This window comes from Orcinus orca, chromosome 11 (genome assembly GCF_937001465.1).
Source record: "Orcinus orca chromosome 11, mOrcOrc1.1, whole genome shotgun sequence".
Taxonomy (NCBI): Eukaryota; Metazoa; Chordata; class Mammalia; order Artiodactyla; family Delphinidae; genus Orcinus; species Orcinus orca.
This window is the reverse complement of record NC_064569.1, coordinates 87,574,626-87,600,393: the sequence shown is the minus strand read 5'-3', so window position 1 is coordinate 87,600,393 and position 25,768 is coordinate 87,574,626. Positions and strand designations below refer to the sequence as shown.

Genomic DNA, 25,768 nt, shown 5'->3' with positions numbered 1-25,768 from the left:
GAGGTTCACATTAAAGTAATATTTACCACTTATTTTTTATGAATTAAGGAGAAATTTTATTTCCAAGATCTTCAAAGATTATTACAAACATAAACTATCCTTTTAAAAGTGTGTCGAGTTAAATCAAAATGACATCATCAAAGTTAAACACTTGTGACATTAAGAATTCTTTTAGGTTGTAATATTTTCATATTACTTTGTTTTAACCATTTGCAGTGTTCTGCAGGTCACATTTTAAACATTGTTTAAAGACATGACATAATGTAGTATTTTCTAAAAGTACAACCACAACCATAAAGTAGAGGAACTTGAGAAGACCAAGATCAAATCTATTTCATATACCACATGGGACAATCTAATACACAACACAGCATTAATCTTTCCAAACATGTTTTCTAAGAAATAGTTCCCATGTTTAGTGTTAAAAATAAAATAATCTTCTCATTTATAAAAACAAAAACATCATTTGATTAGTAAAGCCTATTCTTCCCCCAGTTTTGTTTTTGCTTGCCTTCGTTTAGAAATTGTAAATTCATGAGAAAAGAACAAATTTTTGTTATAGTATAAAAAACTTAGGAATAATTACAGATATTTAATTTTTAAAAAAATAAAAATGTTTTCCTTAAAATGTAACCATTCAGTAAATAAAACATATATAATATTCCAGGTATAGAAACACTAGTAATTCACTTGTGAAAGAGATGTACTTTAATATATTTCATTATAATTGTTTGGTTTGCCTTAAGTATAAAGCACTTCACCAAAAGAGCCAGGTCATTATTATTTAAAAGTTTACTCCTTCACCCAGTTTCCTTATTTGAATTGATTCATCAATTTCTATAGAATTTTGGCCACAGGTAAGGTCTGAAATATCTAAAAGTCATTTGGCTAGAGAAGAGTGTTAATTTTGATTTGTGGAGGCAGTTATTCACTACTTTGTGCTTGAAAGTATTCCTCAGCGAACTTCTTCCCCACAGTCTTCAGAGCAAAACCCAGGATGTGGGCTCCCAGAAGGGGTTGACTCCACCTGGAATTTGGACCAGCAGGGCAACCTTGCAGGCCTTCTGCAAGCAGTACTGCCTGAAGCCTTGATCTTCTCCACCCTGGCCTCCCATGTGAGCTGCTCCACCAGGGGAGTGCCAGGCTTCCAGGGTGGATAAGTGGGGCTGGGCTGAGCCTTGAGGTCTTCACCCTTATTTATACCTTCTCTGTGCTGGTTCATCTTCTAAGATCCTTAAAAAACAACCTACAATTGTGTTATGGTCTGAATTATGTTCCCCCCGCCCGGCCAAAATTTTATGTTCAAGTCCTAACCCTCAATATCACAGGATGGGACTGTATTTGGAGATAAGGGTCTTCAAGAAGTCATTGAGTTAAAATGAGGTCATTAGAATAGGCCCTAGTCCAATATGACTTGTGTCCTTATAAGAAGAGGAGATTAGGACATAGACAACACAGACAGAGGGACAACCATGTGAAGACACAGCCATCTACAAGCCAAAGAGAGAGTCTCAGGAGAAACCAACCCTGCTAACACCTCGATCTTGGACTTCTACCCCCCAGAACTGTGAGAAAATAAATTTCTGTGGCTTAAGCCACCCACTCTGTGGTGTTTGTTATGACAGCCCTAACAGATTATTACAGATGGAGATACTATTATTCCCATTTTACAGCTGGGGAAACACTGAGGTTCAAGGACGTGAAGCTGCTTGCTCACGTCTATGCATCCCTGATTCAAACTCCGCTCTCATACTGAAACCCAAGCCTCTCCCACTAGGCTGTGCTTCCTGTAAATCCAGGAAGCAGGTGGGAGAGAGTGTGTATACAGCAGAGCTTGTTACTAAAAGAAGACAAGGGTGGAAGAACTTGTTTGTGCTCCTCAGTTTGACCAGCTATAGAGACATTTTTGGTGTCTGAGACTTCATAAATATCATCATTAAGGCTTCCAGGGAGGGTTTAGAAAAGTAAGAGATTAAAGAACTGGATCAGTTTGTTTCTATCTTAATCAGGGTTCATGTGATTGCTAGAAAAAAAAACCTATTCTCCCTACTTAATCAAAAAAGGGGTGGGAAGGATATGGGGGCATCTCATGGCCTCCAATGACAGGAGATGCAGTCAAGCCTCAGAAAGTACCAGAACTAGAAACTGTGTTAGTCCCTCTCCCACCTTGCATTTGATAGATGCTCAGAGCTTTTATGGGGAGATTCTCCAATTCACTATTGACTGAGGGACTTTGTGAAATTTCCCATTTGTAGAGACTCCTGGTCTGGCAGTATGGAATCAAGAAAGTGTAGTTCTAAAACAGAACTGGAGTGAAAAGCCTCTGGCTTCTGGAGCCAAGATAGACTGAGGTGTGCAAGCAGACCCTGCAGCCTACTTACTAGCTAAGTTATCTTGGGAAAGCTTTGTTGCTCAGAGACTCAGTTTCCCCCATTGGAAAGTAAGGATAATAAAGCCTGTTTCAAGAGGCACACTGCCTGCCACATAGTGTCAAATGTACGTACCTTCCTGCCCCCATCACTTCCTGAGATAGAGGTGGCATCTGCTAGAAAACTCCTGTGGGGTTACGATCAGCCAGGAGTTCTCAATGTCTGACACTAAAGGGGCACCCCACAGCTGGAACTAGGGGATTGCAACTGTCACTTAGGAATGGTGATGTGGACTTTTTCTCTTTATATATTAACACTTGCCTAGGGTAGGAATCTATACCACCTTCTTTTCACCAGAAAGGCTTTCTTCCCTTGCTTGAAGCCCCAGAGGCTCTCGCTGGGCTTCAGGGAGAACTAAGAAGTAAAATATCCATCATACAGTTTTTATAGGTAGGAGGAAAAAAAGGGAAGAAGTGGTTTTGTATATTACTCTAATTGGCAAAATCAGGAAGTAATGCAAACCACAATGTGACCTGCATTTTAAAATTCTTTTCTGGTACCCTATTTTATTTTATTTTATTTTATTTCATTTCATTTCATTTTATATTTTAACATCTTTATTGGAGTATAATTGCTTTACAATGGTGTGTTAGTTTCTGCTTTATAACAAAGTGAATCAGCTATACATATTCATATATCCCCATATCTCTTCCCTCTTGCGTCTCCCTCCCTCCCACCCTCCCTATCCCACCCCTCTAGGTGGTCACAAAACACTGAGCTGATCTCCCTGTGCTATATGGCTGCTTCCCACTAGCTATCTATTTTACATTTGGTAGTATATATAAGTCCATGCCACTCTCTCACTTTGTCCCAGCTTACCCTTCCCCCTCCCTGTGTCCTCAAGTCCATTCTCTATGTCTGTGTCTTTATTCCTGTCCTGCCCCTAGGTTCTTCATAACCTTTTTTTTTTTTTAGATTCCATATATATGTGTTAGCATACGGTATTTGTTTTTCTCTTTCTGACTTACTTCACTCTGTATGGCAGACTCTAGGTCCATCCACCTCACTACAGATAACTCAATTTCGTTTCTTTTTATGGCTGAGTAATATTCCATTGTATACATGTGCCACATCTTCTTTATCCGTTCAGCAGTCGATGGACACTTAAGTTGTTTCCATCTCCTGGCTATTGTAAATAGAGCTGCAATGAACATTGTGATACATGACTTTTTTTTTTTAATCTTTATTTGAGTATAATTGCTTTACAGTGTTGTGTTAGTTTCTGCTGTGTAACAAAGTGAATCAGCTATATGTAAACATATATCCCCATATTCTCTCCCTCTTGAGCCTCGCTCCCACCCTCCCTATCCCACCCCTCTAGGTGGTCACAGAGCACCCAGCTGATCTCCCTGTGCTATGCACCTGCTTCTCACTAGCTATCTATATTACATTTGGTAGTGTATATATGTCCATGACACTCTCTCAATTCATCCCAGCTTCCCCTTCCCCTTCCCCATGTCCTCAAGTCCATTCTCTACGTCTTTATTCCTGTCCTGCCCCTAGGTTCATGAGAACCATTTTTTTTTAGATTCCATACATATGTGTTAGCATACGGTATTTGTTTTTCTGACTTACTTCACTCTGTATGACAGACTCCAGGTCCATCCACCTCACTACAAATAATTCAATTACCTTTCTTTTTATGGCCAAGTAATATTCCATTGTATGTATGTGCCATATCTTCTTTATCCATTCATCAGTTGATGGACACATTGGTTGCTTCCATGTCCTGGCTATTGTAAATAGAGCAGCAGTGAACATTGTGGTACATGACTCTTTTTGAATTATGGTCTTCTCAGGGTATATGCCCAGTAGTGGGATTGCTGGGTCGTATGGTAGTTCTATTTTTAGTTTTTTAAGGAACCTCCATACTCTTCTCCATAGAGGCTGTATCAATTTACATTCCCCCCAACAGTGCAAGAGGGTTCCCTTTTCTCTACACCCTCTCCAGCATTTGTTGTTTGTAGATTTTCTGATGATGCCCATTCTAACTGGTGTGAGGTGATACCTCATTGTAGTTTTGATTTCCATTTCTCTAATGATTAGTGATGTTGAGCATTCTTTCATGTGTTTGTTGGCAATCTGTATATCTTCTTTGGAGAAGTGTCTATTTAGGTCTTCTGCCCATTTTTGGATTGGGTTGTTAGTATTTTTGACATTGAGCTGCATGAGCTGCTTGTAAATTTTGGAGATTAATCCTTTGTCTGTTGATTCATTTGCAAATATTTTCTCCCATTCTGAGGGTTGTCTTTTCATCTTGTTTATGGTTTCCTTTGCTGTGCAAAAGCTTTTAAGATTCATTAGGTCCCATTTGTTTATTTTTGTTTTTATTTCCATTACTCTAAGAGGTGGATCAAGAAGATCTTGCTGTGATTTATGTCAGAGAGTGTTCTTCCTATGTTTTCCTCTAAGAGTTTTATAGTGTCCAGTCTTACATTTAGGTCCCTAATCCGTTTTGAGTTTATTTTTGTGTATGGTGTTAGGGAGGGTTCTAATTTCATTCTTTTACATGTAGCTGTCCAGTTTTCCCAGCATCACTTATTGAAGAGACTGTCTTTTCTCCATTGTATATCCTTGCCTCCTTTTTCATAGATTAGTTGACCACAGGTGCGTGGGTTTATCTCTGGGCTTTCTATCCTGTTCCATTGATCTATATTTCTGGTTTTGTGCCAGTACCATATTGTCTTGATGATGGTACCTTTGTAGTATAGTCTGAAGTCAGGGAGTCTGATTCCTCCAGCTCTGCTTTTTCCCCTCAAGACTGCTTTGGCTATTCAGGGTCTTTTGTGTCTCCATATAAATTAAAAAATTTTTTGTTCTAGTTCTGTAAAAAATGCCATTGGTAGTGTGATAGGGATTGCATTGAATCTGTAGGTTGCTTTGGGTAGTATAGTCATTTTCACAGTATTGACTCTTCCAATCCAAGAACTTGGTATATCTCTCCATCTGTTGGTATCATCTTTAATTTCTTTCATCAGTGTCTTATAGTTTTCTGCATAAAGGCCTTTTGTCTCCCTAGGTAGGTTTATTCCTAGGTATTTTATTCTTTTTGCTGCAATGGTAAATGGGAGTATTTCCTGAAATTTCTCATTCAGATTTTTAATCATTAGTATGTAGGAATGCAAGAGATTTCTGTGCATTACTTTTGTATTCTGCTACTCTACCAAATTCATTGATTAGCTCTAGTAGTTTTCTGGTAGCATATTTAGGATTCTCTATGTATAGTATCATGTCATCTGCAAACAGTGACGGTTTTACTTCTTCTTTTCCAATTTGTATTCCTTTTATTTCTTTTTCTTCTCTGATTGCCATGGCTAGGACTTCCAAGACTACGTTTGAATAATAGTGGCGAGAGTGGACATCCTTGTCTTGTTCCTGATCTTAGAGGAAATGCTTTCAGTTTTTCACCATTGAGAATGATGTTTGCTGTGGGGTTTTTGTATATGGCCTTTATTATGTTGTGGTAGGTTCCCTCTATGCCCACTTTCTGGAGAGTTTTTATCATAAATTGGTGTTGAATTTTGTCAAAAGCTTTTTCTGCATCTATTGAGATGATCATATGGTTTTTATTCTTCAATTTGTTAATATGGTGTATCACATTGATTGATTTGTGTATATTGTAGAATCCTTGCACCCCTGGGATAAATCCTACTTGATTATGGTGTATGATCCTTTTAATATGTTGTTGAATTCTGTTTGCTAGTATTTTCTTGAGGATTTTTGCATCTACGTTCATCAGTGATACTGGTCTGTAATTTTCTTTTCTTGCAGTATCTTTTTCTGGTTTTGGATCAGGGTGGTGGTGGCCTCATAGAATGAGTTTTGGAGTGTTCCTTCCTCTGCAAGCTTTTGGAAGAGTTTGAGAAGGATGGGTGTTAGCTCTTCTCTAAATGTTTGATAGAATTGACCTGTGAAGCCATCTGGTCCTGGACTTTTGTTTGTTGGAAGATTTTTAATCACAGTTTCAATTTCATTACATGTGATTGGTCTGTTCATATTTTCTATTTCTGCCTGGTTCAGTCTTGGAAGGTTATACCTTTCTAAGAATTTGTCCATTTCTTCCAGGTTGTCCATTTTATTGGCATAGAGTTGCTTATAGTAGTCTTTTAGGATGCTTTGTATTTCTGCGGTGTCCTTTGTAACTTCTCCTTTTTCGTTTCTAATTATATTGATTTGACTCCTCTCCCTCTTTTTCTTGATGAGTCTGGCTAATGGTTTATCAATTTTGTTTATCTTCTGAAAGAACCAACTTTTACTTCTATTGATCTTTGCTATTGTTTTCTTTGTTTCTGTTTCATTTATTTCTGCTCTGATCTTTATGATTTCTTTCCTTCTGCTAACTTTGGGTTTTGTTTGTTCTTTCTCTTATTCCTTTAAGTGTAACGTTAGATTGTTTATTTGAGATTTTTCTTGTTTCTTGAGGTAGGCTTGTATAGCTATAAACTTCCCTCTGAGAACTGCTTTTGCTGCATCCCATAGGTTTTGGATCATTGTGTTTTCATAGGCATTTGTCTCTAGGTATTTTCTGATTTCCTCTTTGATTTCTTCAGTGATCTCTTGGTTATTTAGTAAGTATTGTTTAGCCTGCATGTGTTTGTGTTCTTTACGTTCTTTTCCCTGTAATTGATTTCTAATCTCATAGTGTTGTGGTCAGAAAAGATGCTTGATATGATTTCAATTTTCTTAAATTTACTGAGGCTTGATTTGTGACTCAAGATGTGATCTATCCTGGAGAATGTCCCGTGCACACTTGAGAAGAAAGTGTAACCTGCAGTTTTTGGATGGAATGTCCTATAAATATCAATTAAATCTGTCTGGTCTATTGTGTCATTTAAAGCTTGTGTTTCCTTATTAATACTCTGTTTGGATGATCTGTCCATTGGTGTAAGTGAGGTGTTAAAGTCCCCCACTATTATTGTGTTACTGTTGATTTCCTCTTTATAGCTGTTAGCAGTTGCCTTATGTATTGAGGTGCTCCTATGTTGGGTGCATATATATTTATAATTGTTATATCTTCTTCTTGGATTGATCCCTTGATCATTATGTAGTGTCCTTCCTTGTCTCTTGTAACATTCTTTATTTTAAAGTCTATTTTATCTGATGTGAGTATTGCTACTCCAGCTTTCTTTTGATTTCCATATGCATGGAATGTCTTTTTCCATCCCCTCACTTTCAGTCTGTATGTGTCCCTAGGTCTGAAGTGGGTCTCTTGTAGACAGCATATATATGGGTCTCCGTTTTGTATCCATTCAGCAAGCCTATGTCTTTTGGTTGAAGCATTTAATTCATTCACGTTTAAGGTAATTATCATTATGTATGTTCCTATTACCATTTTCTTAACTGTTTTGGGGTTGTTTTTGTAGGTCCTTTTCTTCTCTCGTGTTTCGCACTTAGAGAAGTTCCTTTAGCATTTGTTGTAGAGCTGGTTTGATGGTGCTGAATTCTCTTAGCTTTTTTTGTGTGTGTGGTAAGTGGGCCTCTCACTGTTGTGGCCTCTCTCGTTGCACAGCACAGGCTCCGGATGTGCAGGCTCAGCAGCCATGGCTCACGGGCCCAGCCGCTCCATGGCATGTGGGATCTTCCCAGACTGGGGCACGAACCCGCGTCCCCTGCATCGGCAGGTGGACTCTCAACCACTGCACCACCAGGGAAGCCTGTCTGTAAAGCTTTTGATTTCTCCATCGAATCTGAATGGGATCCTTGCCGGGTAGAGTAATCTTGGCATGCACTCCCTTCCGGCTTGTAGAATTTCTGCTGAGAAATCAGCTGTTAAACTTATGGGAGTTCCCTTGTATGTTATTTGTTGTTTTTCCCTTGCTGCTTTCAATATTTTTTCTTTGTCTTTAATTTTTGCCAATTCGATTACTATGTGTCTCGGCGTGTTTCTCCTGGGTTTATCCTGTATGGTACTTTCTGCACTTCCTGGACTTGGGTGGCTATTTCCTTTCCCATGTTAGGGAAATTTTCGAGTATAATCTCTTCAAATATTTTCTGGGGTCCTTTCTCTCTTTCTTCTCCTTCTGGTACCCCTATAATGCAAATGTTGTTGCGTTTAATGGCGTCCCAGAGGTCTCTTAAGCTCTCTTCATTTCTTTTCATTCTTTATTCTGTTATGCAGCAGTCAATACCACCATTCTGTCTTCCAGGTCACTTATCCGTTCTTCTGCCTCAGTTTTTCTGCTATTGATTCCTTCTAGTGTATTTTTCATTTCAGTTATTGTATTGTTCATCTCTGTTTGTTTGTTCTTTAATTCTAAACATTTCTTCCATCTTCTTGATCTTTGCCTCCCTTCTTTTTCCGAGGTCCTGGATCATCTTCACTCTCATTATTCTGAATTCTTTTTCTGGAAGGTTGCCTATCTCCACTTCATTTAGTTGTTTTTCTCGGGTTTTCTCTTGTTCCTTCATCTGGTACATAGCCCTCTGCCATTTCATCTTGTCTATCTTTCCGTGAATGTGGTTTTTGTTCCACAGGCTGCAGGATTGTAGTTCTTCTTGCTTCTTGTATTTAATTTTTGACAGTTTGATTAATATGTGTCTTGGCATGTTTCTTCTTGAATTTATCCTGTATGGGACTCTCTGCGCTTCCTGCACTTGATTAACTATTTCCTTTCCCATATTAGGGAAGTTTTCAACTGTAATCTCTTCAAATATTTTCTCAGTTCCTTTCCTTTTCTCTTCTTCTTTTGGGACCCATATAATTCGAATGTTGGTAAATTTAGTGTTTTCTCAGAGGTCTCTGAGATTGTCCTCAATTCTTTTCATTCTTTTTTCTTTATTCTGCTCTGCAATAGTTATTTCCACTATTTTATCTTCCAGGTCACTTATCTGTTCTTCTGCCTCAGTTATTCTGCTATTGATTCCTTCTAGAGAATTTTTAATTTCATTTATTGTGGTGTTCATCATTGTTTGTTTGCTCTTTAGTTCTTCTAGGTCCTTGTTAAACATTTCTTTTATTTTCTTCATTCTATTTACAAGATTTTGGATCATCTTTACTATCATTATTCTGAATTCTTTTTCAGGTAGACTGCCTATTTCCTCTTCATTTCTTTGGTCTGATGGGTATTTACAATGCTCTTTCATCTGCTGAGTTTCTCTGTCTTCTCATTTTACTTAACTTACTGTGTTTCAGGTCTCCTATTCACAGGCTGCAGGTTTGTAGTTCCCATTGTTTTTGGTGTCTGCCTCAGTTGGTAAGGTTGGTTCAGTGGGTAATGTAGGCTTCCTGGTGGAGGGGACTGGTGCCTGGGTTCTGGTGGATGAGGCTGGATCTTGTCTTTCTGGTGGGCGGGACCACGTCCGGTGGTGTGTTTTGAGGTGTCTGTGACCTTATTATGATTTTAGGCAGCATCTCTGCTAATGGGTGGGGTTGTGTTCCTGTCTTACTAGTTGTTTGGCATGGGGTGTCCAGCACTGTAACTTGGTCGTTGAGTGGAGCTGGGTCTTAGCGTTGAGATGGAGATCTCTGGGAGAACTTTTGCCATTTGATATTACGTGGAGCTGGGAGGTCTCTGGTGGACCAATGTCCTGAACTCGGCTCTCCCACCTCAGAGGCACAGACCTGACACCCAGTCGGAGCACCAAGACCCTGTCAGTCACATGGCTCAGAAGAAAATGGAAAAAAAAAAAAATAAATAAATAAATAAATAAAATAAAGTTATTAAAATAAAAAGAATTATTAAAAATTTAAAAGTAATAATTAAAAAAAAGAAGAGAGCAACCAAACCAAAACACAAATCCACCAATGATAACAAGCGCTAAAACCTCTACTAAAAAAAAAAAAAAAAAAAAAACAAAAAAGCAAAAAATGGAGAGACCAACAAACCCTAGGACGAAATGGTAAAAGCAAAGCTGTACAGACAAAATCACACACAGAAGCATACACATACACACTCACAAAAAGAAAAGAAAGAAAATATATATTGTTGCTCCAAAAGTCCACCGCCCTAATTTTGGGATGATTCATTGTCTATTCAGGTATTCCACAGATGCAGGGTACATCAAGTGGATTGTGTAGATTTAATCCTGAGGCTGCTGGGAGAGATTTCCCTTTCTCTTCTTTGTTCGCACAGCGCCCGGGGGTTCAGCTTTGGATTTGGCCCCGCCTCTGCGTGTAGGTCGCCTGAGGACGTCTGTTCCCCGCCCAGACAGGACAGGGTTAAAGTAGCAGCTGCTTAGGGGGCTCTGGCTCACTCAGGCCGGGGGGAGGGAGGAGTGCGGATGTGGTGTGAGCCTGCGGCGGCAGAGGCCAGCATGATGTGGCAACAGCCTGAGGCATGCCGTGTGTTCTCCCAGGGACGTTGTCCCTGGATCACGGGATCCTGGCAGTGGCGGGCTGCACAGGTTCCCAGGAGGGGAGGTGTGGATAGCGACCTGTGCTTGCACACAGGCTTCTTGGTGGCTGCAGCAGCAGCCTTAGCGTCTCATGCCCATTTCTGGTGTCCGTGCTGAGAGCCCCAGCTCATGCCTGTCTCTGGAGCTCATTTAGGTGGTGCTCTGGATCCCCTGTCCTTGCGCACCCTTAAACAATGGTCTCTTGCCTCTTAGGCAGCTCCAGACTTTTTCCTGGACTCCCTGCCGGCTAGCTGTGGCGCACTATCCCCCTTCAGGCTGTGTTCACGCAAGCAGCCCCGGTCCTCTCCCTGGGATCTGACCTCCGAAGCCCGAGCCTCAGCTCCCAGCCCCCACCCACCCCGGCGGGTGAGCAGACAAGCCTCTCGGGCTGGTGAGTGCTGGTTGGCACCAATCCTCTGTGCAGGAATCTCTCCACTTTACCCTCCATACCCCTGTTGCTGCACTCTTTTCCGCGACTCTGAAGCTTCCCCCCTACCACCCTCTGTCTCCGCCCACAAAGGGCCTTCCTAGTGTGTGGAAACTTTTCCTCCTTCACAGCTCCCTCCCAGAGGTGCAGGTCCCGTCCCTATTCTTTTGTCTCTGTTTTTTCTTTTTTCTTTTGCCCTACCCAGGTACATGGGGAGTTTCTTGCCTTTTGGGAAGTCTGAGGTCTGCCAGCGTTCAGTGGGTGTTCTGTAGGAGTTGTTCCACATGTAGATGTATTTCTGATGTATTTGTCAGGAGGAAGGTGATCTCCACGTCTTACTCTCCTGCCATCTTGAAGGTCTCGATCTCTGGTCTTATCTATCATTTTGTGATGCCCAGACGTGCCCCCACCTAGGAGGTAGGCAGGTGTTAGTGGTTCCCCCCTTCCAGAGGAAGAAGCGGGTATACAGAGGCTAATGGGTGTGTCCATGAACAGAGCTAATTAGTGGCCATGCAGAGAGAGGATACAGACGTCCTAAATGCTGGCCCAGTTTTCTGAATCTGCCAATTCTGCCTTCTCCTGCCCTTGCTCCCTCCACAACTGGGTTCGCCTGGACTGTCCAGGCAGCTTTCTTTCACTGTCAGTCCTCAGGAAGGGCCTAATGCTAGTTAGGAAGTGGAGTTCCAGAGTTTGCTGCCCTCTGGGCACTACAAGCAACATCAGGAGCACAAGAGTTTGGCCCAATAGCTGCCACCAAGGACTGCCCTCTGCTTCACCTGGGATGGGGTCCAAGTACCTCAATGAACAAAACTGGAAGCCTTTGGAAAACACGTTAGGGAGAAAGAGAGGTTGAGAACAACAAGAACTTATTAACTGCTGTAGAGAGTGTAGATTGATACATCCACTTTGGAAAACCACTTGCCATTATCTGCTCTTTTGGAAATATCCATATCCTATGGTTTAGCATTTACACTCACATGTGTATAGCCTACAAAGTGAGCCTCAAACCAACAGGAGACATGTACAAGAATGTTCTTGGAGCATTATTTGTAATAGCCCTAATCCAGAAACAGTTCAAATGTCCATGAACTATGGAAGGGATAATTGAATTGTGGTAGTCATGGAATGGAACATTACACAGTAATGGAAATGAACACATCACAGATACATGCAATGACATGGATCAATCTCACAAACACAATTGAAAGAAGGAAAGAAGCCAGACCCCAAAGAATTCCTACTGTAGGCTTCCATTTATACAAAGTTCAAAAATAAGCAAAAGTATAAATCACTGTTTAGGAATGCACACTGTGATGGCAGAATTATAAAGAAAAGCATGGAAATGATTACAGTAAAAGTCAGTGGTAATCTTCCATAGGGGATGGAAAGGGTATGGTTTACAACTGGAAAGAAGTATGAGGGAGGTCTCTGGACTGCTGGCAATGTTCTAATCTTTTGCTTTAGAGTTTCACAGGCATGCACTTGATGATAATTCATTAAGCTATACCTTTGTGTTTTATGACTGTCTGTATGTGTGTTATCCCTGTCCTTCCCAGCACATAGATTCTCATAGGTGGCAATTACCCAAACTAGAATTTGAATCTGGGTCTCCCTGATCCTTCCACAACACGGACTCTCAGCCATGGTCTTGGGACCCTCTGTCCAGCCTTCTTCACCTAAATTTTCTTATCTTCTAAGCTAGGGGTTCTTAACCTGGGGTCCCAAATCCATTTCAGGAGTCTGTAACTACCCTGTTGATCTTTGTCAAATTGTGTGCACATGTGCCTTTTTCTGGGGCATGGTTCCTATGTCCTCTTAGGATTCCTAGAGTGGTCTGTGGCCCAGGAATTGTTAAGAACCATTGCTAGAACCCATACAGCTGGCTTAAACAAACAAACAAACAAATGGATAGAAGTACACCAGGCCTTAAGATCCTGCAAAGTCCTGGCTGTGGTGACTCTCTGGCACTCCAGAGCCACGCAGTCTTTGTTTTCCTTCCCATTCTGTGTCTGCACTTCATCCTTGTCTGTGCCACCTCAGCTGGGGCCAGGGCTGATGGGCACAGGTGTTACCAAGAAAGCTCTGCATGTGGGTGGAGTGGGAGCAGCTCATAGGGAAGCAAGAGGAGGCCAAGTGGGCACGGAAAAAGTGTCTGCTACAGCTACAAGTGGGAGGACCGTTAAATGAAGAGTCCAGAAAGCCTGAGATTTGAGGAGATTGTCCTTTGAGCTGGGGTTTTCCCAGTCGATTCCCAGGCCTCTTTCTCAGCCCATTCCAGTTTTGTTCAGATTCAAATGAGGGTTCCAGGGCTCACACCCACAAACTTGCATGCTTGCTCCCATGTGCCCCTCCCACCCCAGAGCTCATTTGCCTATGTCAGCTTCTTTCCCACTTTGTTCCACCTCTCTAGGACTGCAGGGCTGGCTTCTAACACAGAGCCCACATTTTTACCACACTTGTCCACACTCCTTTTTTCAAATTAAAATGGCTTTCTGGTTTTGTTCACATTCACTCTCCTGAGACCCTCATAATAGGAGACCTTGAACTAGGACTTCAGAAAAGGAGTCTTTATTAGCTAACTTCTCAGCATGAGCTTCTCAGGCAGAGCCAGAGTTGTGGCGTGGGCCCCTGGAAGTCAGGATATCTGGGCGCCTCTCATTTGGGTTCTTATAGTAATTTTCTAAAGTTGCTCTGGGCAGATCACTGCTCTCTGAGGATGGGATCTTTAAGGTTTATCCCAGTTCTGATTCTCTGTGCTTTTAGGGCTCTTCTGGCACTCAGTATATGGTGGTTTGTGTAAGTTTTATGGCATTCCCTGAGAAGCAGCCCAGGATTTTATAGGTTCATGCAACTGTGGGAAACAGGGGAACAGTTGAGCCTCAGGGACACCCAGAACCTAGATTATCACCACCCTCTCTCCATCCCTGCCTCTCTCTATTGGTCTCATTTTCTTAGATCAGCTTTCTCCACTGGGCTGGAAGCATGGCTATTAGCAGTCTATATGTTTCATATCTTTTCTGCTGGAGAAAGATTAGGTCTCTCTCCTCACTTCCACTCAAGAAATATTAGGGGTGTATTATTCAGGATAAGCTAGAATATACTGCAGAAACAAACATCCTCCACGATCTCAGTGCCTTAAAACAATGGGTTTTACTTCTCAACACCTGTTCCATGTCTCTCATGACACTTAGGGTCAAGGGGCAGAGATGGACCAGCGAGCCTGCTCTCAAAACCAGCCTGACTGGGGCTACTCAGATGGAGATGAAGTTGAGATGCTATGGGAGAAAACAGCACCTATCTTAGCCTTGGAAAGTGAGAAGAGAGTGACATGGATGCTTCCTTAAAGGAGCTGATGCTTGAACTGAGCTTTAGGATATAGCAGAAATGAGCAAAGTGGAGGTGGGGAGGGAGGGTTCTGGCTCAGGTAAAGGAAAAAGCATCTGCAAAGGTTTGCATGCAGGACAGACATGGAACATCCTAGGGATTGTAAACAATTCACTGAAGCTTCCCCCGGTCCTCTGCTGATGAGATGTGTGATCTTGGACAAGCCTCAGCTTCCTCTTCTGTAAATTTGGGACACTAATAGTATCTATCTCCCCAGGTGGTTATGAGGATTCAGTGATAATGCCTATATATCTCTAGCGCTGTTAGTTGTAAGCTCCTGATAAATGTTATAGATATGACCAGCGTTGAGAGGCAAGCAAGTGTCGTGGTTAAGAGCGTGGATGCTGGAACCTGATTCCCTGGGTTCAAATCCCTGCTCTGCCATTAATCCCTCGGTGTAGGAGTAAAGTTAGTAGGTAGCTCACTGGGTTTGTGTGAAGATTAGGTGCGGTAACACACGTGCAGTGCTGGTGCTTGGAACACTCTGGGTGTGTCTGTGTGGCTGTGGATAGAAAGATAATTCAGTGTGGTTGATCAAAATTTGTTATATAGATAGTTTGGAAATATTTATTTTAACCCCACAGCAAGTGTCATAAACCAGTGATGTCATCTAAGTTTTTTTAGGACTGTTGTCATGAATGAACTGTAAGATTTCAGGGCATTTAAAGTTTTCTTGCACAGTGACTGCTATTAAATGCTCATTGAATTTGATGGTTCCCATTCGCCGGCATGTCCTTACTGTTCTCATGGTAGTGTGTATCAGACGTTTTATATTATCTTCATAGTTGTCAGTATTTGACAAATCAGTAAATAATTCTATTCTCAATATGTTCCTGTGATTCACTCTTCTTCCTTAATTAGATTATTAATCCAAAGGCCTAATTATTATTTTTATTTGAAATGTGTCTCTCCTTCTCAATCAATTACTGTTTTGGGTATTATGTAAAATTGATTTTGTTAATCTTCTCAGTGTCAGATAATTTTCTTTGATTTCTTTGTTTTGCTTATCTTTATTTCTTTCTGTTTCACGTCATTTTTTTATGATATGAATTTCCTCTAGAGGATTTCATAAATATATTTAAAGATGCAAAAGAACGTATTCTTCTTATATATCCATATCAGGAGTCTGGCAATTTCTCACTTCTTTTATTTAAAAGTTCTCAAAGCATCTTTCCAAGTTGTGATTAAAACAGAATATTCCCAAACTCAACCTTCTCTTAGCAAGACCCCAAAATGCCTTCAGCCAGGACAATGCCACCAAATGGAAGGAAAATGTGATAAAGGCAAGATGGAGTGAAAAGAAATAGCGATTTTAATAGATAGCCATTACAATATCTTAAATTTTCAAATTTTACAGAAACATATAATCACGTGACCCTTTGCTAGGGTCTGTCCCAGGGTCTTAAAGGGGCCCAGAAGCTTAATCTTCATTGCCTTCAAGGTAAGCCTGCCTCTGTCAGGCTACATCTTTGCCTCCTCCAGGAAGCCCTCTCTGATTGCTCTCAGTGAACCCATCCTTTCCCTCGCTCATTGCACTGATCACGTGGACTGTATTTGTGGGTTTACTCCTCTGTGTGCTCTTGCCAGCTCCCTGAAGGCAAGGTCCTTGCCTTCCCAGAGCCTAACACTGGTAAGTGTATTTATTAATTTAGGTGCTGTACTGTGGCCTGGGAATTAATTGAAATTCATTTGTATTATGTACAAAGCCCTGGCTTAATCACTACCTACTATTACAAAAATTAATCAGACTCGATTTTTGCCCTCAAGCACCTTCAGTGGGCACCAGGTATACATAAAGATAAATTTTTTAAATAGCTTATTAGAAACGATTTTCTGTTACATATCCAACCTGAGTTGCTTTTCAAAAAAATTTGAGGTAATCCTAGATTCATATGTATAAGAAATAAAACAAAACATCTTGCATAACTGTAGTATAATATCACAATCAGGAAATTGATATTAATACAGTCTTTTGAATTGATAGATTTCACTAGTTTTACATACATTAATATGTGTATTTAGTTCTATGCAATTTCCTCACATATATAGGAGTTGCTTTTTCTTTTTAATTAATTAATTTTGTTTACTTATTTTTGTCTGTGTTGGTTCTTCATTGCTGCGCATGGGCTTTCTCTAGTTGCAACGAACGGGGGCCACTCTTAGTTGCGGTGCGCAGGCTTCTCATTGTGGTGGCTTCTCTTGTTGTGGAGCACAGGCTCTAGACACGCGGGCTTCAGTAGTTGTGGCACTCAGGCTCAGTAGTTGTGGCTTGTGGGCTCTAGAGCACAGGCTCAGTAGTTGTGGTGCACGGGCTTAGCTGCTCTGCAGCATGTGGGATCTTCCAGGACGAGGGATAGAACCCATGTCCCCTGCATTGGCAGGTGGATTCTCAACCGCTGCGCCACCAGGGAGGCCCCTAGGTGTTGCTTTTTAAAGTATCTTAATGCTTAAATATTTTTAGAAAATACTACAAAGTAATAATAAGAGTTGATTTGAAATAGTAATGAATAAAGGTACTTATAATCTTGAATTTAAGATTCAGATTTTACTCTGAAGGAGAGGGAGCCACTACAGCAGTTAGAATGTTTTTTTTGTTTTTTTGTTTTTTGGCCTTGTGGCATGTGGGATCTTAGTTCCCAGACCGGGGTTGGAACCCACGTCTCCTGCATTGGAAGCGTGGGGTCTTAACCACTGGACCACCAGGGAAGTCCCAGAATGTACATTTTTGAAAGCTTAGTGTCTCTATAGTGGAGGTGGACTGATTGGAGGGGGCTACCGGTTAGACATGGGCTGTTGACCCTGCAATGTCTTAGACCCTCTTAGAATCTCTGCGTGGAGTACTAGGAGGAGATGCCTGCTGAAGCCGGTACCTCTCTAGGTGCTGCCCCCTTGACCAGGACCCCACCCACCTATCATCAGGCCCCTTTCCCTTCTTATCCAGAGCCTATCCTCTCGCCCAGGGCCCCGCCCTCACACTCTGGCCCCGCCCATGGTCCCTCCCACCCCCAGCCAGGCCTAGGCCTCCCCAGTAGGCACTGGGCCCACCAAACTTGGCGGATTTGCGGAAAACACTGAGACCCCACTAGTTAAGAAAGCCCATAAGCTCAGTCATTGGCGCTCCCCTTCCCTCACTTAGCAACTCCTGAGGCTTCCCTCCTGCTCCTGCTGGCCTGATGGGCCCTTTTATGTGTGAGCCGCTTGGGCGGCTGTTGCCTTTTATTGCTCAGGATTGGGTTTCTCCTTCAGCCCTACAGGTTGAACCCAGGGGAGCTGCCTGGGGTCAGAGGTTTCAAGGCATGATGAAAATCCCCGGGGTCCTGGACCTCCAGCTGTTCCCAGACTGCAGGCACCAGACCTGGGCCTTCCGCGGTGGGCAGGTGGCAGAGGGGGTGGGGACAACAGGAGAGGCTACCCTCAGAAGAGGGCCTGGGGTAGCTAGGCTGAGTCACGCTGTGGTGGCATCGCACTGTGTGCTGCAGGCACGTCGGGAGGGGCTGGGCCCAGCTAGGGAGGGCAGGGTCGCGTGTAGGGACAGGGCTTGGGTATGGGGTGTGCGGGCCCCAGGAAACCCAACGGCAACATTTGCTGAACCATTCCTGAGAGCCTGACCCTGAGAATACAGTAGTGAGCAAAATGCTGACAGCCCAGTTGGGGAGACAGATGGTAAACACATACTCACAAGAGTAAAAATATGTAATTACAAATTGTGAGAAGAGCTGTGAAAGGAAAATACAGGGGACTACATGAGTCTCCTGGGAGCTGGCATAGACTTCCCTCTGGAACCTTCCTGGTCAAATCTAAACCTGAATCTTGGCACTGCCACTTATGAACTGGGTGTCCTGGATAAGGTGGGTGGTCAAGCTGAGCCGTGGACTTGTTGGGTCAGAAAGGAAGTGTGACCCTAAAGCCTTGTGTAAGCTGGCTTTAGAAAGTCAGGGAAGTCTAGAAAGGTGGGAGCTTGGCAGTTACTTGGAATATGTATTTATATTTATTTATACAGCTCCAGTCTGTGTCCCCTCTGCTATGCTCTGAATATTTCTTTCCCCTCAGAATTCATATATTGAAATCCTAATGCCCAATTTGATAGCATTAGGAGGTGGAACCTTTGGAAGGTGATAGGGTCATAAGGGTGGAGCTCTCACAAATGAGATTAGTGCTCTTATAGAAAAGGCCTGAGAGAGCTCCCTTGCCCCTTCATAAGGAGAAGTCTGCAACCCAAAAGAGGGTCCTCACCTGCCCATGCTGGCACCCTGATCTTGACTTCCAGTCTCCAGAACTGTGACAGGTAAATTTCTGTTGTTTATAAGCCACCCAGTTGGTGGTATTTTGTTATAGCAGCCCAAACAGACTAAGACACCCTCCTTGGAGGTATTTTCTGACCTCTTCCAGGACCTAAACTGGATTAGAATACTGCCTCAGTGATCCCACAGTGCCCTATGCTTTATTACAAAGTACTGCTGCACTGTCCTGCGATTTCTTGTGGGCCTTCCTCAGCAGCTCCAGACTTCTTTTATTTATTTATTTATTTATTTTTGGCTGCCTTGGGTCTTTGTTGCTGCACGTGGGCTTTCTCTACTTGCGGCGAGCAGGGGCTACTCTTTGTTGCGGTGTGTGGGCTTCCCATTGTGGTGGCTTCTCTTGTTGTGGAGCACAGCCTGTAGGCACGCAGGCTTCAGTAGTTGTGGCACGCGGGCTCAGTAGTTGTGGTTTGCGGGCTCTGGAGTGCAGGCTCTGTAGTTGTGGCTCACAGGCTTAGTTGCTCCACAGCATGTGAGATCTTCCCAGACGAGGGATCGAACCCATGTCCCCTGCATGGGCAGGCGGATTCTTAAGCACTGCACCACCAGGGAAGTCCTAGCTCCAGACTTCTTGAGTCATGCGTGGTGATTAGTCATCTCTCTTTCTGACATCCAGCGGCAGCATCTTTATCCCCATTGGCATCATCATCGTAGCTAACACTTAGGCAGTGCTTTCAGTGTGCTCTGCACTGTTCTAACCTCTTTACATATATTCTTTCACTCCAATCTTCATCATGGCTCACTGTAGCCACTTTAATAAAAAAGTGTTGAGTAAATAAATAAACACAATGGAAGGAGAAAATCACTGATTTTTTTTTTTTTTTTCCTCAGAGCTCTTGGAAATCTTCACAGTGGAGGTGACTTAAAGGTGGGTTTTGAAAGCCAAGTTCACCAAGCAGAGAAGTGGGGAATTCATCATTCCAGAGTAGTTCAGGCAGGTGTGAAGGAGCATATCAGGTGTTCAGGGAATTCAGGCAGTTAGGTAAGTGTGGCTTGATGTTGGGTATAGGGGGTGAGAATGGGGGTATAAGGATTGGAACAACATTTACTTGAATATGTAACTTTAAGAATACTTCTTAAGAAGGCAGTTTTTTGTGTTTTGGGGTTTTTAAAATTTATTTATTTTTGGCTGTGTTGGGTCTTCGTTGCTGCGTGCGGGCTTTCTCTAGTTGTGGCGAGCGGGGGCTACTCTTCGTCGTGGTGGGTGGGCTTCTCATTGTGGTGGCTTCTCTTGTTGTGGAGCACGGGCTGTAAGCGCACAGGCTTCAGTAGTTGTGGCATGCAGGCTCAGTAGTTGTGGCTTGCGGGCTCTAGAGCTCAGGCTCAGTAGTTATGGTGCACGGGCTTAGTTGCGCAGCGGCATGTGGGATCTTCTTGGACCAGGGTTCGAACCTGTATCTCCTGCAATGACAGGCAGATTCTTAATCACTGCACCACCAGGGAAGCCCAAGAAGGTAGTTCTTTTTGTTTTTGTTTTTTAATTCACTATATGTATCAGATATCTAAAGCAATGATCTCTAAAAAAGGGGGTGGGTTGCATGCCTCCTGGGGATGTGCTAGATGATCTTTAGGAGATGTAGGAAGAAAACATTGGGAATTTCTATGTTAATTTTTTCTTACTCTTTAAACATTTCTATTTTGGTATAAAGTTTAGAACAGTACTGTCCAACAGAATTTTTTGTGATGATGGAAATATTTTATATCAGCACTTGAAATGTAGCCATTATAGCTGAGGAACTGAACTAAAAAAATTTTTCGTATGTAAATTAATTTAAATTTGAATAGCCACATGTGACTAGTGACTACTATATTGGATAGCACAGGTTTAGACTGTCCATTGATACCGTAGTTTATGTGTATAAATTAATAAATAAGTGAAAAAACATATGTGCAGCTCAGGTTGCTTATGACATATGCAATCAAAAATGTTTGCAGACCACTGGTCCAGAGACCAAGATTAAAATAAAGAGCTGGAACAAAAGTACTAAAAAATTACAGGGATATGGTAGCCCTGGGGGATTATTCAGAGATGGGATCTTATAGGTCCTTGGTTTTCTTGAAGAAAGTAAGCCTTGGACCAAGAGGGGAGGGCCTGAAACTCACAGCTTCAGTCTTCTGCATGTGACAGGCTGTCTATTGCATACCAGCCTTTCCCTGTCCATCTCCTACCCCCTGACCTGATTGTTCTCTCTCAAGCGCTTTTGCAGTTCGTGATGACACAGTTGTTTACTTGCTTATTGTCTGCCTCTCCCAACAACTGGACTGTAAGCTCTGTGGAGACAGCACCATGCCTTTTTGTTTACTACTGTATGCCCAGGGCCTGGCATACAGAAAGTGCTCAGAATGTATTTGCCCAATAATGGCTATTGAGGAGGAGAGTAAGGCTCACACTGGGAATAATGAGAGATCAGACTAAACAGATATTGGGAGATGAGGAGAGAGACTGATAATGGGCCTTGAAGGCCTCTCTGAGCAGTTAGTGTCACAGGCACAGCCCAGCAGCCCACACTTGTGGTCAGTAACTGTCGGCTAATGGTTGAAAATCAGTGTGCTTTGAGTCAGATGGACCTGGCTTTGAATTCCAGTTCTACCACTTACTGTGGTATGACCTTAGAGAATTTACTCAAGTTCTCTAAGTATTTAGTTTCCTCAGCTGTAAAATGACGAAAATAACAATACCATTTCTTAGAGTTGTTAGTTGGATCAAAGAATATAATGTATGCAAATATATGTGTATTAAGCATTAGTACATAGCATATATGTACATAGACTATATACTATACAGTAAAGTTACTATATAGAGATATAGAGAGCTTTTATTCAATGTTCTTTGAATTAATGAATAACCTGAATGATACACCCTCTATAGACAAAGGGTGGGAAAATGACCATGGACTAAAAGGACTGGTATTCTTTGATGAAACAAATTGTTAGAGCCTCAAATATAACTAGTCACAAAGAATTTGATGCACTAAATTGTCCCTTAGAAAATATAGGTTTACTTGCCGCAAAGCAGTTTGGCTGGTTGTAACAAAAGCCTTAAGAACGTTTATTCCTTGTTATCCAATAATTCCACTTCTAGGAATCTCCACTAAGCAAGTAATAAGAGATTAAAAGGTTTACTTACAGAACTATTCACTGATGCCTTTATAGTATGGCCCAAAATAATAAAAACCTTAAATAGTAAGCAACCTAATCATCCAGTAGTAGGGAGATTGCTTAAGCTAAGGACAGTATGGCCATGTGAAGCAATACTATTCAAGTTACTAAACAACCAAGTGTTTCCGTGGTGGTCCAGTGGTTAGGACTCCGCGCTTTCACTGCTGAGGTCGAAGAACTAAGATCCTGTAAGCCGCATGGCCAAAAAAACCCCAAAAAAACCCAAAAACAAAGACCAAGTGTTTCAGTATATAATTTCATAGGGGAAAATGTTTGTGTTACAACAATAAATGAAAAGAGTTTATAAAATTCTATACGATATGATCACAATTGCAAATATGTTTTTTTAAAAAAAGACTATAAAGACAACACTAAACTGTTTGCTGTGATCATCTTTGGTCGGTGGGTGAGTGGCGCACGGGTCTGCCCACTGATGTTCCATTCCCATCACTGGTCTTAGCTCCTGGGTGAAGTTCAGCCACCACAGCCATTCTGCTCCCTGTGCTCCACGAGGACACCCAGAGTGTTAGCACTTAGATGCACTCTTGAGACGGGAAGGGTCTTCTGCCAACCCTCAGTGTGACTCTTCCACCTATGAGTGGACTCAAAGAAGGCTCTTTCTGAGGATGGCAGCATGGAGGAGATGGCACAGGACTTGAGAGCTAGAGAATCTAGTTTTAAATCCTGCCTTGGCCGCAAAAGAGTGGTGAGACTTCGGGCAAGTTCCTGTGCCTCTCTGCACCTCGAGTTCCTCATCTGTAAAGTAAGGAGAGTGGACCGAGATGACCTCTAAGGTGCCTTGGGCTTCAACATTCTCTAGTCTCCTTTCATTTGACCAGTATTGTTGAACACCTTCTCTGTTCCAGACACTATTCCAGACATTGGGAATAAATAGGAAACAAGGCAAAGGTTTGTCCTCTTTCTATAAACTGTAAGAGAGTTTTAGCAGTATTTTTTTGACTCATCATTTCCTAAAATGAGTTTTTAAATGCCCTTGCTTGCCCTTCAGCTCTTTTCTCCTTACTTCCACTTTTCAAACTTTTATTTTTGTGTTGTCAAGATTGATACTTTTAAATTCTGTTAGGTAATGACACTTAACCCTTCCATACTTTCTCTATTCATTGATTCTAAAAATTTTAAATCAGTAACTGTTCATCACAGAGTCAAGTTATTGCCTTTTATTACATTTCCTTTTGGGCAGAGCTTTTTATTTCCTGGAGTTTCTAATTGCCTTTCTTTTTCTTTCTTTCTTTTTCTTACACAATTTACCTGTCTCACATTTTCAATTTAAAAAGAGAACTCTTCCTCATGGCAGGTATAGCAGTCAGAATTGAATCAGGGAACAGAACCACTGTGCATGTTATGGGAGACGGAATTCATTATAGGAGCTACACACATTATATCTCTAGATCTGTCCCCACCATGAGTGGGAAAATTACCCTCCCTCACTCCAAATTTCTCTCAAACTCCTCTGACTCATGCGTTCTCCAAGACCTAGAGCCCTGCTATTCAAAGTGTGGTCCCTGCTATTCAAAGCATCATCGGCTCCGCCTAGGTCTTTGTTAGAAAGGTAGAATCTGAATCTGGCCAGGGTCCCAGGACATTTGTATGTCCAGTAAATTTTGAGAAGCACTGGTCTGGGTTACCTTGTGGAGCCTGCCATTTTCCTCCTGGCCTTCTTTAGCTTATTGCAGTGAGGCCTCCTGTCACCAATGACCCTAAATTTGCTAACTTTATTCCTGAGGTCCTTCAGAACCAGTATGCTCAATGCCTGAGAAGGCACTGTCATTGTTGTTATCAGTAGTAATAATAAAAATAATAGATACTATTTATTGATTACTTACTATGTGCTTGATATTGTGCTAAGCACTTTATATTCATTGTCTCATTTCTTGTTCACAATCCTCTATTGCATGAGTATTATAATTATCCTCATGTAATAGATGAAAAAATGAGGTTCAGAGAGGTGAAGTCACTTGCCCAAAGTCATACTGCAAGGAACTGATGCATCAAGGATTCACATCCAAGCTTGTATGACTCCAGAGTCTGTGTTTTAACATATCGAGATAGGAACTTGACTGGCAGTCCAGTGGTTAAGACTTCGCCTTCTAATGCAGGGAGTGCGGGTTTGATCCCTGGTCAGGGAGCTAAGATCCTACATGCCTCATGGCCAAAAAACCAAAACATAAAGCAGAAGCAATATTGTAACAAATTCAATAAAGACTTTAAAAATGGTCCACATAAAAAAATTTTTTTAAATAATAATAATAAAAAAATATCGAGATATACATACAGGCGCATCTCAATGTATGAATGCCCATCAAGCCCTCTTCCTGCTCCCTTCCAGGCACTAACATTCCAAGGGTAATTTCTACCCTGACTTCTACCTGTATAGATTGGTTGCCTGTTTTGCACTTTGTATAAGTGGCCTAACATAGGATATTCTCTCTCGTTATCATAGAGCTACGTATCAACCACCTTGGGCTTCCAGTTTTTGTGAGGTAACATATTCCTTGGCTTCTTTTGTTCAACAGTATGTTTGTGACATTCATACACATTGTCGCATGTGGTATAGATTGTTTATTCTCATTGCTGTGTGAATCTGCCTCAATGTATTTACCTTATCAACTGTTGATGGGCATTTGGGTGACTGCCCAATTTTAGGCTCTTATGAATATATGAACATTCTATACATGTCTTATGGTGAACATAAGGGATGGATTTCTCTGGGTTCAATCCTAGGAGTAGAATTGCTGGGTCATGGAGTACACATATATTCAGCTCTTCAGTGCTGAAGCTCTTCATACTACCATCAGCTATGTCTGCGAGATCTGGTTGCCAACTTTAATCTTTTGGGACATTTCATCTTTTTCATTTTAGCCATTCGGGTGGGCATGTAGTCAAAGCCTGTGTATTTCTTACACCTCTTTAGAGGATACTATTTGTTTAGTGGCCACTAATGGTTGCCTACCCATTCAGTGTAAGCCTGTCTTTTCTTTTGTCTCCATCCCTTGCCATGGGCTTTGGGGAAGCTGACCGTGGCCTTGTTTCCATGTATGGGCTTTATTTAACTGCAGGTAATCCTACTCTCAATAGTAATTGGTTCAGGAATGGGCGGGTGACTCAACCCTGTCCAGAGATTCTTCAGGAGGTCTATTGGGAGGACTTGGGAAAAGTTTCCTTAGTCTTAAGAGGCAACCACAGGGAAAGGTGATCTTAGATATTGTTATATCTGGATGTGATGTCATGTTTGGGATTTCTGTCATCTTGCTACTAGCTTTGGGGTGAAGCAATGTTCTCTTTAACATTATGAGCTGTCGAATAAACTACCTTGGACTTCTGGTCTTGTGAGATAATTTATGCCCTCTATTTAAGTCAGATTGAGTAGAGGTTTCTGTTTCTTGCATCCTAATGGATACAACTTACTTTAAAGCTGGTGCCCATCAACATCTGTAGGAAGAAAACTCAGCTGCTTCTTCCTGGAGGTCTTCCCTATGGGCTTCCTGTGAAGGAAAGTCTCTCTCTGCATTCACTGAGGCCAGTGGGATAGAAAAGGAAGAGCATGAGCTCCAGAGGCAGGTGCTCCTGGAGACAAGTCCTGCCTCTTGCACTTGTTACAGTGTATAGAGTGTGACCCTAGGCAAGCGCTTCACCTCCTCGAACCTTAGTTTTCTCATCTGTAGATTGGGGGTCAAGGATCCCAACTGGCCTTACAGGGTGTTTATGAGATTCAAATG

At 42.0% G+C, this 25,768-nt stretch overlaps 1 long non-coding RNA gene across 1 annotated transcript in view; it reads left to right on the top strand.

Moving 5' to 3' along the window:
• LOC117201139 (uncharacterized) overlaps window positions 1-25,768 on the top strand; it is a 101,725-nt gene that overhangs the window by 28,104 nt on the left and 47,853 nt on the right. Inside the window, exons 4-5 of the long non-coding RNA XR_007470109.1 lie at window positions 10,977-11,154; window positions 19,704-19,740. This is a non-coding gene — a long non-coding RNA (uncharacterized LOC117201139). The remainder of the gene's footprint in view (window positions 1-10,976; window positions 11,155-19,703; window positions 19,741-25,768) is intronic.